General features: G+C 30.3%; 1 long non-coding RNA gene across 4 annotated transcripts in view; it reads left to right on the top strand.

Annotated features, from left to right (window-relative positions):
• The window catches only part of LOC121127065 (uncharacterized), a 60,688-nt gene that overhangs the window by 22,564 nt on the left and 24,733 nt on the right, over window positions 1-13,391 (top strand). The window contains exons 3-4 of one of the 4 annotated variants that reach the window (XR_011782892.1): window positions 25-70; window positions 1,460-1,776. This is a non-coding gene — a long non-coding RNA (uncharacterized lncRNA). Of the gene's footprint in view, window positions 79-1,459; window positions 1,777-13,391 lie in introns of all 4 variants that reach the window. The other 3 variants (XR_011782893.1, XR_011782890.1, XR_011782891.1) reach the window with 3 other exon arrangements.

Genomic DNA, 13,391 nt, shown 5'->3' with positions numbered 1-13,391 from the left:
TTCGTCCTCCTTTGATACGAAAAGAAGAGCAACGTTTACAATACAACCTACAAACAAACAAACCATCCATGTACTTAAGTGAGAATGAGAGAGAGAGAGAGAGATAAATTTAATTAGTAATGCACGATTGCATATTTTACATTTTTTCTAAGCCATTAAAAGCATAGAGTCCACAAATAACCAGACCCATTTCCCCCTGGGTAGGTGTTAAATTATTTTTTATATACTGATTTGGACATATATTTATGTCGTGAACAGATTTTTTCATCAATGATATTATGAATTAAAATTATATTTTGTGCCTTAAAGATTTTGGCAACTAAATAGGAAAATAATTAAAAACAATTAACAGACTCAAAGATGATTCTAACTGGGCATGAGCCAACTAAAGAACAACAATATCCGTAAGATGGCCTGGGTGTTCGAAGTTTTTGTAATAAATAAATAAGTAAACAATCTACTTAAAAAAGATAATAATGTTCTTTTAATTGGTCAGATGGAGTTTCCCTGATTAAGTATAAGGAACCATTATTGTATTAGAATTACTCCATCTAAAGCATGAATTGTCTTTGAAGACAACATACATTAAGATTCCTTCTCTAGGAACGACCGAGACGCGAATCTACGCGTCTCTTGAGTTCAAGAGTAAAATTTCTTGAACCACTATTCTCGGATAATTAAAAAAACTACCAGTTAGTTATAGATTAAGACTTATGAAACAATAAGTTCACAGTATTTGACCCACTTTTATCAAAAAATGTATTTTTTGATCGAGTCAAGTGTGAGTAGTCAGTACCATCATGGCAAATATGGAATAGTAGACTCACGTTTATTTAATTCCTTCTAGAAGAAAGATTACTAAGATAATTTACCCTATAATCGGAGACTATTGCATGTCTGTTTATTGGGGCCAAGGTTTTTGAGGATCCATCAATTGCAAGAATAAAATAAATAAATAATTATTATTTTATTTTTGCAATTTATAAATATATGTATGTACGGAGGAAATTATAAATAAATATCGAATAGCTTTGTATTCATTATGCTAGTATTTAGAAAGAAAAAAACTAATAATTTACTCTGATTTTGATGCTATTGCAAAATTTCATTGACTACAAAGAAAGACATCCACCGCACACACAAATAAACTGAATTGAATGTATATTTACGTTATGAATAAGCAATTTGTATGGCTTATTTACTTTTTATTTTATTTATCTATTCATTGGATCTCTCTTGGCAAAGAAAAATACTTCATCTGTTCCATCTTTTCCCTCCCCATGGAAAGAAATTTTATTTCTAAGATATATGATATATTCTTGAGAATTTGATATCCTTTACAAGAATTTGTTTTCTTCAAATTTCCCTTTCCTTCCTTCCTCCCTCCTTTTTCTCTCTCTAATTCTCACAAACGATTATTTTTCTCCCTTACGTGACAATAATTCATGGTCAACCCTAGAAAACATAGAGTAATAATAAATACCTACTTGGAAATGTTTTTGTCATATTTTTTGTTTCGACTCTCAATGTTATTACTATGGTGTGGACTCACGGATCCTCCCGGAGGGAAAGGAGGAGGCGGTGGTGTGGAAGCCTTACGATGTTACGTGTGTGGGGGTAACACGGGAAGGCCCTGCGGTGATATACTTGAGACACGAAGAAGATCTCCGTATGTTCGTCCTAATCCACTACCATCTGCGGATGGACACCGGCAATGGGAGGTTTGTGATGATCTCATCAATAATAAGGGATGTATCAAGCAAGTTGTGAACGAAGGTAAGTGAGAGCCAATAATTTATTAATTATGATGATGCCCTTTTTTGGAGTAATTATAAATAACAAATTGGGATTTTGTACATATAAGTTTTAACTTGAACTTATGAAGCATTTTAATTTTTAAATAAATAATTTATTATAGAGCAGACAGTTGCTTACAGTTGATACAAGGGGCAGTCAAAACACGCTGTTTTTCTCAATTCACAAAGCATAAAATTTAGACTAAAAAAGTCTAATTTGATTTCCATTCTGGACTGTTCTATTTTTGGGTTAATACTTTTTTCCCTCTGCCCAAAGACCACATTATGACAAAGTTTGAGGTCTAGGATGTGATCAATCGTTTTCCTGTTTTATCAACCATAGCTAATCAGAATTTAATCCTAGTTGAAGTGATAATTTTTGAACAAAAAAGTGAAGGACAATATATTAGATAAAAGAAGAAACTCCAAACCACCCTTTAAAGGTGTTTCATATTTTCCCCTCATAAACAAAGGACCTAAAAATATTAAAAGTACAATACTTGTTTATATATTCGGGACGGTGAAAGAGGCCTAAAAATAGCCCAATCCCCCCCCCCATTTGTCCTATTAACACGGTCTTTAGAGCCTCAAAAATTACCTATGAGTCCTTTATGCTCAGATTTTACTATTGTTCCTTTGTTTCTTCTTAGTATGGTTAAGACAATGAAAACATTTTATTCGTCATAAATTATTTAAAATAGTGTATGTTTGACAAGTTACTTGAAAAATAATTTTAAAATTTAATGGATGGGGTATTTACTTGATTTTTAATCCGCTCATTTCAATACTGTAAAATTTAAATAATCGGAGCTTAAGTTATATTTATTCAGCAGCCTTTTTAATTGCAAGTTTGTATAATAAAGAATAACCAAGTCTAGTGTAGGAAATCAAATACTTACAAGGCATTTGGGGGAATGCAAATATGCAAAATTATACACTTTTATTATATGAATATGTATGTTATGAACAAACTCATCATCAAATACAAAAATTCTTGCTTGCCTCAATATACTGCTTTTTATAATATATTAATTTAATATTTAAAAAAACGATATGAGGGAATATATCGTACTATACAAGGAGTCAGAATAATTTCAAATACCGCGTTATGCGAAACCCACTGTGTTTGACCCCTGTTATGCGCAGGACCTACTTTATATTAAATAGGTTTGTACATTACTTTTCCCTTGATTGTATTTGGATTCAAATTGATAAAAGGTCCATGATACATAGGTACTAAGGTTTCTATTGTCCCAGGAAATAAGAAGATTACTATAAAATTAAATCTGACTATCCCTTGTACAAATTGCAAATAGTACCCCATCGTATGTATGTATTATTACATTTACTGTATACCCCTCATTAGTCTACCACCTAATGAGATGTATGAAAACACATCGAATAAGTATGTATGTATATAGGACATATTATTAGATTGTAGGTACAAAAAGGGGAGACCAGGAGGGAACAATAGGGAGGAGGTGGTGGGTGGGTGAAACTTGCTTACTCAACATATTTCAGTTCATTTTTTTTTTTTTTTTTTTTTTTTTTTTTGAAAAAAAGAATATTTATTCTACCACTACTACATAATATAATAATATAACCATGTCCTTTCCTTCTCCTTTTTCTTCAACTCTCTCCACGAAAAAGAAAAAGAAAAAACGTGAACACACACTACTCTCTCAAAATGGGGCAATAAAGATTCAGGCGTAATCAAATACTTATACATACATATATTTATATATATATATAGTGTGTGTGTATACCTAGGTACATTAATGAAGTTAATAAAACGAAAAGAACAAGAAAAAGGTATGATGGGAATTTCCTCTTTTCTGACGAGGCATATATATTGTGTAACCATCAATAGAGTTGTCAAAAATATAAGATATAAGGAGTGATCTATTTTTTTGTCTTTGATAATCTTAATACTGTTTTTTCTGTCTTTTATTCTTGAGCAAGGAAAGAACCCAGGGGGGAAACCCGAGTTTTAGCTTGATTAGATCCCTTGTCTTTTTAATATGCTTTTCCTCCGCAAGATTTTGCTTTTAATGACACCACGATGACGACATTACATTATCATTTTCCCTCATGACCTTTGCAACTTTTCCTTCTCTTTGCGGAATTCATATTTTAAATTTAGTTAAAGGGATAAATTTATGGGGAGCTTTCATTGTTGCTAGTTAAAAAGTAATATTCAAGTATATTCGACGCCTCTAGCGGACAAAAAATAAGTCCCGTAGCCAACTATACATATCTAGACAAATATTGCCCATGCGGTCTTATCTGCGCCAATTGGTGTATAGGTTTGAATAGAACATTGACAAATCATTATACAGTGCGTGTACTCATAAAAGACGAAGAGTAACACTGGTGGTTTACTGTGGAGCTATCAGTTCTTGTTATGCATAGAATATAATTGAGGATCAGTATATAAATCATTCCCATCTTTGTTTTTTTAAAACTCATAGTGGGAATTGCGTTCTTTCATAGCTGGTTGAAGCTAATCTAATAAAACGGTGTGACGCCTCCCAAATATTCTTACCTCATTTATATTTAATAGAAATTAAAGTCTAGATCAAACGAATTAAATTTCTGCAAAATGTGTGTCAATGGCTATAACAGAAAAGATTCAAATCATATAAAGGATATACCTAATCAAATATGTTTATCTATTTTAAAATAATCAAGGGAGATCATACCAAACAAATGTTGTTTAAGAAGGAAGTACACATACTCATTATTAATAAAGCTATTGAAAGGATATTTTGAAGCTTCCTAACTTGTTCATGATATGTCTTTTTTAAGACCCACTAGGATTAGTATATGTACAATATATATAGTGTCTCATCAGTTCTTATTTAGGAATGAAGACTGGAGTCCCGTCTAGTTTAGTCTCGGTCCAGTCCATTTCAGTCCTAAAAGAACCTATTAAGTTTGGTCCTAGATAACATCATTTAACTTTATTTATTCTTTTTAAAATCAGTTCTAGTACCTTAAGACTGAACTGCACTGAATAAATAAGAACTGACACATCACTAGTTACCATGACCTTTTTCAGTTTGTTTTTTTACATAACGAAAACGCGTAAGATTTACAATTTGACTCATCTACCAACCTACATTCATATTGTATGTTAAACATATCTATGCTCCATGCTGATTGCTTTATTTGAAGACGTGTCGATCTAATTAACTACAGAGTTAATAGACACGATGGACTTTTTGTTTGTACAAATCCTACTATGCGTATCATCATATGTACTCCTATTAACTAAACAATAAAATGACAAACAAGACAACATATATAGGTATAGGCACATATGTGTATATTGAATAAATGTCATTAATTAATGTGTCATGAATGATTGACAAGGTGTTTTAATAACACAATTACATGCTTTCAAAAAGCTACAATAAAAAATAAAAAGCCTTCCTTCAAAAAAATAAAAAGAATGAAAGCAGTTAGATATCACATGTTCATGACTTTTTAGACATTAAATACATGCAAATATATTGTATGTATTAATTTACGTTCATCAGGGTGTCCCATTTTTTGACAATTGGGAAGAGTAACAAAATACAGCAATTTAATGACTATTTTCTTCATTTCATGAGCCTTTTTGTAATAGAGTCTACTATTTACGTATATGCGAAAATAGCATAATGTTGGTTTGTCAATATAGGAATAATAAAAATTCAGTGTCCGTTAAATTATTTTCTATTATGAACACATCTCAGAGTTTATCTAGATTAATAAAGAAAAGTTGAAATGTGTTTATGTATAAAAAAAAAGTTACAAAGTGCACAGTTTATAGTGTTCCCTGATGTATAACAAACAATATTATATACAGAAAAAAAGGGATTATAATATACACTAGGGAGCACTGCATAAAATAAATTATACCTCGCAGGCGTTTAGTTCAACTCATATTAGAAAAATAAAAAATAAAGTACTTTATATTAAATTGAAAAAACTACTTCCTGGCTCATCAAAGGATATTAAATTTTTCTTTCTCTAGCTATTGTTATTATTTTTCTTTTCTTGTAAGAGAATATCTAAGTATTGAGTGTGCTCATGAAAAGCAGTAAGGATTTGTTATGGATTTATCATCTATATATAGTATAGCAAAATTTGTATGTTCGCCGACGCCTAATAATTCTGGGCACTACCGCTAGTGCTCTGTTTTTTTATATTAGATTAAAGATCATAGTTAGAGAAGTGAAAATGGGAACATTTTTGAGCGTGCAAAGATTTGTACAAATTAAGAGGCTGTTTTTTTTTTAGTTAGATGCACTCATTTTCTCGTATCTATGGTCATAGAACATTACGACTACATTTTATTTATGACCCATAGGCTTATCAGTTGAGACAGGCTAAAAATGGTAAATTTGAACCTGTTAAAAATGCCCATTTTTTGTATTTATAAACGGCAAGTATCTTGTATCTATTTTTCCAATATAGTTAGTTTCTTTGATTACTAAAACCCCCTCCCCCCACACACACACACATAAAATAGAAGAAAAATAACAATCAATTCGTACATTGTAGATATATAATTCCCCATAAATTGAAAAGAAGGCATTAAACACTATGTACTACGGATGACTTTACTCTGATGCTGATGACGTCCATTTCCTTCCTTCTCTTCCTTATTTATTATTATTATAATTGTTATTATCAGATGAGATAAACAAAGGCTCAATGCAATAGCGAAAAAACAAAACTTAATTGCATAATATTTTTCTTTGTCCTACCCCCTTTTCCTTTTTATTTATGATGGGACCGATTTATAAATAACTAAGGATTGGGAGTCTATTTTAATGCATGACTTACTATCTAAGTCATAGCATGACATTGCATGTGTATACTCAATCCAAAAAGATCTCCACGGCTCTGTTTATTATTATTGATGAAAAGGAAAGAATGAAAATCCTTGCCTGAGTAGAGACTTTTATCAATACCTATGGACATAAACAGATTGTATTTCCTAATCACTTTATAAAGCATGGTTGGTGAATATAAGATGCATGCCTTAGATATGAACACACATTTTCAGTAACCCTATAGTGCGAAAAGTAGTTTTGAATATTTTTTACTCATTAATATTGCAATCAGTATGTAAACAAATAGTTTTTAGGTTGTATCATTCCTTAATATGTGTATTCAAATGTGTCCCGTTCCTTGTATTGCTTCTCCAAAAAGTATTAATTTTTAGAGCACTCTCTATGAGGCATCACCTTCACAAACATTATAGTTAAGTAGATCATTTTACCAATTGAGTTAAGTTTAGTAAAACTACAAGTATTTGGATGTACAATAATATTTTGTTATTAGTCTAAATTACGCCTAATTGAAGAATTAATTATTCTTTTAAATATTGGATCCATGACAGTGAAGATCGATTGATGATGAGGAAGTTAGTGGCTGGATCTATCATTTAAGAACAATTGTTCTATGTTACGACTTTTATTTAAGATTCATATTTTTGGATTCAACATTTTATTCCTTATTTGGATTTTCTGAATAACACTTGTAAAATCTTTAAATTAAGGGTTCTTTGCGGGTCATATAGAAAATAGTTGCAAGACTTTTATTATGTTTAACGTTGTGAATACTAATAATAATTTATAATAAAAAAAATCTAAAATTTATAAGGTAAGACTTGGCATTTAAAAATATTTAAGAGTAGATCCACTTAAGCTGTCATCACTATTCATCAGAATAGCAACAATCACTTATAAGAGAAAGGAAATAAATACACATTATATTCCGGATCAACAAGAATTTCAACAGAAATTAATTCGAAATCGATCCTCAATTCTAGTCTTTGTCCAACGAGGACTTTTACTTATAATAAGTGAAAGTCCCTCAGTAGTTACTTTGCCTTACATGAGCACATGCGGTTAATGTATACCTCAAAAATAAAATAATGATGATGACAATTTTGGAAAATAAATAAAAAACTCTACTCAGTTTACCAACTGAAAGAAATGTCGCTCCCTAGAGAATGCTTAGATTGTACAACTCAACACATAGGTATATGAAGCATTTATTTACCTTGTTCCCTTTGAACAAATCAAAGTGGATAAATATAGTCTTATTTGTTTTAGTGATGTTTTGGATATGTAAAGTCAATAAATCTCTCTTTCTCTCTCACTCTCTTTGTAACAGAATTTATGATCAGTTTAGACTTTATATATACATATATTCAATGGCCCGTGACATGAGTAGTCGTTCTCATGATGAAGACGATGAGAATGATTATGTTTAAAATGGAGGAGAGAATATTATGTATAATGTTTTTATATTTTTGTTCTATCCTCCTCAAACGAAATAAAAATGGAATAAATTATCATTATTCAATTGAGTCATCTTCCCTTTCACCAGGATGTGTACGAGTATACATAAAATGATTCAATTATAATAGATTCTTATGTTGAATGGATAAGAAGAAGGAGGGAGGGAGTTTATATATGTAGAACTAGCCAGCCAAATGGGTAGGCTTCTTCCCTCCTTTCATCCCTGAAACAAACAAAAATACTGTGCACAGGAAATAATATGTTGCACTTTTCTGCATCTTAATGGGCATATGCAGAATTCAAAAGCTGGTTAATCATGATATGTCAACATATTGAGCATATTCCAGTCTACGTCAATTATGCATAAAGGGAGGTGCTCTAGTATAATAGGAATAAAATTTTACCTCATCCAGACTGTGACGATTTTATTTTATTTTATATAATAACATAGGTGGTAATGAAATATAGTTCTTCAATATCACCTCCATGGGCCTCAATTACTGCCTCAATTCTTCCAGAGAGTAACCATTTTACTTCATAAAGAAAAATAGTAATCTTGCATAAACTGCCCTAGAGTTGGTAATATTGATTTTACAGTCAAGTTCTGATTTTATCATTAGTAGATCTTTTGAATATACATAGTTTTAAATAAAAAAGTTTTGCATTATCTGCCCTAGCTTTCTATTTTTCTCTTTGTTGCCCTTTTTCAAGGAATAAAAGCTTAGGGAATGAAATCAAAAATTCCCAACTGTCTTAGGCCGTGGGATGGGTACCATTTGATTTTAATTTGGTTTTAATGAAATTTTATCCCTATTTCTACTCTCACATGTCAATATTTGCATTTATATGAATTTATAAAGTAAAAAGGCGCTTAACCATTTTACTTCATATATATTTTTTTTATTTTCCATAACCATATGGAGTTATTTGCGTTCACAGAATTTTGAAAATTTCAAATTAGCAAAACATTACTTGTCGAATAATAGTGTTTCTCCATCTCGACAGCTTACTAATTATGAAAGCAAACGCAAAGTTATTCTATTTGTCACTAAATCTCATAAATGAACAGGAAAAAATGATGCACTCATACGTGATATGGATGAGATCAAAGTTTGTTTTTAATTGTAATGCACGATCCTGTACCTAAATTTACTCTTAAAATTTAAATCTTTCAAATAGGACCAACTACATTGCACAAAATCAAAGAAAATGCTACATAATTGTCTTTATTTTTTACCCCAGTTTAATCAATTTCCCAATTATACGAGTAATACACGTTTCAAACACCTTAAACTTCATATAAGATCATTATAATACCGAAGCCCACTGTATGGAAATATGCATGACGTTATCAACGATTAATCCATAAAAGCTGTCTTGAACGTATTTCAAATGAGACGGTTTTTTGTTTGTTGCACCCATTAATCTCAAATTTTTCTATGTGACCCATCAGTAACTAACTTCTCTGCCAAAATTCAATTTCTAGTTGAACATTTGTGGCTTTCTAGAGCATGGACTATGAAGTTCAAAGAGCTTAACATCACTTCAAATGAGCGGTGTTCCTATATACATAATATGAACAAATAGCTTTAGGTGTAAGAGTGAGTTACTAGAGGATGTGTAGTAAGTTATAGGTAAAGGACTCTCGGGAAAGAAGAGCGGTTAAGGGAAAAATAAACAATTCAATCAAAAGACAAGAAATTCCTTGTTCCTAACACCGACTTTTAAACATCGTTTTATTGTTGTGACGTAGTCGCCCTTATTCTTCTCTTTTCACCGAGGGAGGGGGGGGTAATATTCAATTATACACTACGGCCATTGCGGGAAAAATATTGTTCATAAAACTTATTGATAGAAATGTATTTGATCCTAACTAATCCATGTTGTGACAGTCCTTATTTATTCAGTGCAATCTTCGTACCAGTCCTATCAGTCTTTAGAACCTGTTCTTCGGACTCTCAATACTAGAACTGATAAAAAAATGAATAAATATAGTTGAGTGACGTCATCAAGGACCGATCTTTATAAGTTTTTAGGACTGACATGCTGAACTGAACTGGACCAAGTTTAAACTGGATGGGACTCCACTCTTCTGTCTCAAATAAGAACTGACACAATTTTCCATATATTGTACATATGCTAATCGTAATGGGTCTTAAAACAGAGATCTCCTAAACAAGTTAGGAAGCTTTAAAATATCCTTTCAATAGCTTTATTAATAATGAGTATGTGTACTTCCTTCTTAAACAACATTTGTTTGGTATGATCTCCCTTGATTATTTTAAAATAGATAAACATATTTGATTAGGTATATCCTTTATATGATTTGAATCTTTTCTGTTATAGCCATTGACACACATTTTGCAGAAATTTAATTTGTTTGATCTAGAGTTTAATTTCTATTAAATATAATTTAAAAGTTGTATTATTTGGAAGGTTTATTTTGATCCATTTTTTGCAAAGTAAAATAAACCATAAAAAATCCAATTATAAATTATAATTATTTGTTTATTGCAAATATAATATACATACAAATTAAGAATTTTATTAGTTTAAAAAAAATTAAACTATATTATATAAATGCATATTTAAGCATATTAAAGTATCATATTCTTATGAACTTCTACATGGAAAGTAAGCTACCAAAAAAATAATTTGTACCAACTCCCCATATCCCCCAATATACATAGATGAGCTTGTAAATTGTAAGTATGTAAAAAAAAAAGAACCAAAAAATGAAGAATATGGTAACCCTGACAGTTTGAAGAATGTTTGAGAGGAGAGGCGCTTAGGAGTCATGAGGTTTCATTAGTAGAGATGGGAATATTGTTTAAATTGCGTCTTTGGGAATGTTTTAAAAAATATGGTATGCTTGAGAGACGAGAAAGATCATCTGTGTTATCACTGTGTATGGGGAAAATATATCAGTACGGCCAGGAATCCACTCAAGCCAATGATAAGTTTGGCACTTTGTTTTAAAGCTTCTTTTTTAATATTCCAGATAGAGTTACACTGATTAAGTATAATTAAAAATTATAGTATTACATTTACTCCATTGGACCTAGGAATTGTATTTGAAGACCATATACAAACAGCAAATTTATTTCTCTAGGAACAACTGAGACGTGAACCTATACACATTGAGTTCAAGATAATAATTTATACCGAGCGCGTTGTCCATTGAGCTACGTCGTTCAGTTTTTAAAGCTTTGTTCATTCCCATAAAGAAGACCTCACCAACATTCAAATTTACTTTTTATTTTTTCCTCCGCGGTAGATTCTGTCTATTTAAAAAATTATGAGGAAAGCCATTTGGTATATTTATGATGTCTGATACTGAGTTGAAAATTTTAAATAATCAAATGTATTAAAAGTTTTCATGTCCACGGGATCATTGCTATTATATAAGTATGAACAACTTAATGAGACATCATGCACTTCTACAGCTAAAATGCCCTTAAAGTTCAGGTTTCGATATATTTACTACGATATTAGGAGGAAAATGTGCATGCACACATAATTACTTATTTATTGAAATTATAATGCGGTAGTTTTGAATAAATAAATAAAAAATTTAAAGGCTAAAAGGGCCTCACCTCTTTTGGGAAGCTCATTTTATAAATGGCTTGGAGTAGGGGGAAAAAAATATAATCTCAAAAACAGGGCAGTCTAATGTACATATATATTCATGAATGATGTAAAGAACTTCAATGCTGGGAGCAAGGATCTATTTCAAGAAGGAGGAATTTTTATTTCTTAAAGCCATAAATAAGATTGATAATAATTTATTGAGATTTAATTCCTTTATTTGTTTTTTTATTGTCGTTGTTGTTATTATTATTTATTTTTTCGTCAATCCATACAAAATTGTTTGCAAAGGAAAAGGATTATGAAAATGCTGGAATGTTATTTTTTTTTAATGATAAAAGGACTATGAGAATGTATGAATTTATCTACATTATGACCTTGCTGTTATATTACATTTTATTTTATGGAAGCATTATGTTTGGATAATGTATATGATGGGTTTGTTGTACAGTTTCTAACTTGTACAACAAACAAATTGAAGCAGTTGCTATAAAAGAAGGAAAATAAAGTATTTAATGTACTTACTCTTGTATGTACTTGTGATAGGTAGAGTTGACATATTTGTAAAGAAAAAAACTACTTTTGAAAATTAGAAAAAGAAAAAGTCTTCATGAATCTGTTCTTCCTTTTTTTGTGCATTATTTAATATGTCGTGGGAATGTTAACTTCTCCCTCTGGAGAAAGCAATCTGGCCTATCTTTGGTGTAAATTGTTTAAAATTACATAATAAAATAAATATATATATAACTATAATATTTTCCCTGCACTAATACTACTTTTAATAAAGAAGGATCTCTTCTTTATAGCAGTAAATTCCCCAAAATCATATAACGGTTTGTTAATATTAATAGAAGTCTTAATTCAGTAGTACTATATCTCTCGCTCCCGCTTTCTCCTCGCGTGTTTTCCCCCCCTTACAATCATGTTAACTTTAGTAATAAGTAGAAGCCGTTTTACTTTGACTCAATTACTCTGAGTTAGTTTGAATTAAGCAAATCATTTTTGAAATATATTTTAAGATCATAGCAATCAATTTTGGCACAAATCGTATTTTATGTCTACTTTTCCCATGGCCAGAGACATTGTTAACAGTTTAAAAAAAATGAATATGAATTAGAAGTTAAGAAAATGAGAGTAAATAATATTTTTCAAAGAATAAATAATTACCTTGTAATTTTTAAATTTCAATGTATTAACACTGAATTGATATATAATAAGATCTATAGTTTAGATTACTGATCAATATTATAGGTATATTGGATAAACTAACTCTCAGAAAACTCTACAGGGCCATACTCTGTCTAAAAGATATAACTTGATGTGAATTGTAATTATATGGAGAAAAAAAATGAAAAAAAAATCCATCACTTATAGTAAATGTCCCCTTTGTACTTAGGGTTAAAATTTCTCCAGAGTTTTCAATGAGTGATCAAATTATTTTTACTGATAGTAAAAGAGCCATTCATTCAAATGATATAAGTTGCAACTAAAAGTGACAAAAACTGATTGCATTATTAATAAAATATTGTTTCGGGAAAAATTACTTTTACCCTTCAATATCAATTTATATATAGTATCTAAAAAGAAAAGTCTACAAAAAAAGTTTGATCTTTTTCACAATATTATGCATACTAAAAACAAATAAAAACTCAAAAGTTGACGTCAATAAAAAGATGGATAATAAATATATAAAATGTCTATAGAG

This window comes from Lepeophtheirus salmonis, chromosome 1 (genome assembly GCF_016086655.4).
Source record: "Lepeophtheirus salmonis chromosome 1, UVic_Lsal_1.4, whole genome shotgun sequence".
NCBI classification, from domain to species: domain Eukaryota; kingdom Metazoa; phylum Arthropoda; class Copepoda; order Siphonostomatoida; family Caligidae; genus Lepeophtheirus; species Lepeophtheirus salmonis.
The sequence above is the reverse complement of the archived record's forward strand: the minus strand, read 5'-3'. Positions and strand labels throughout refer to the sequence as shown.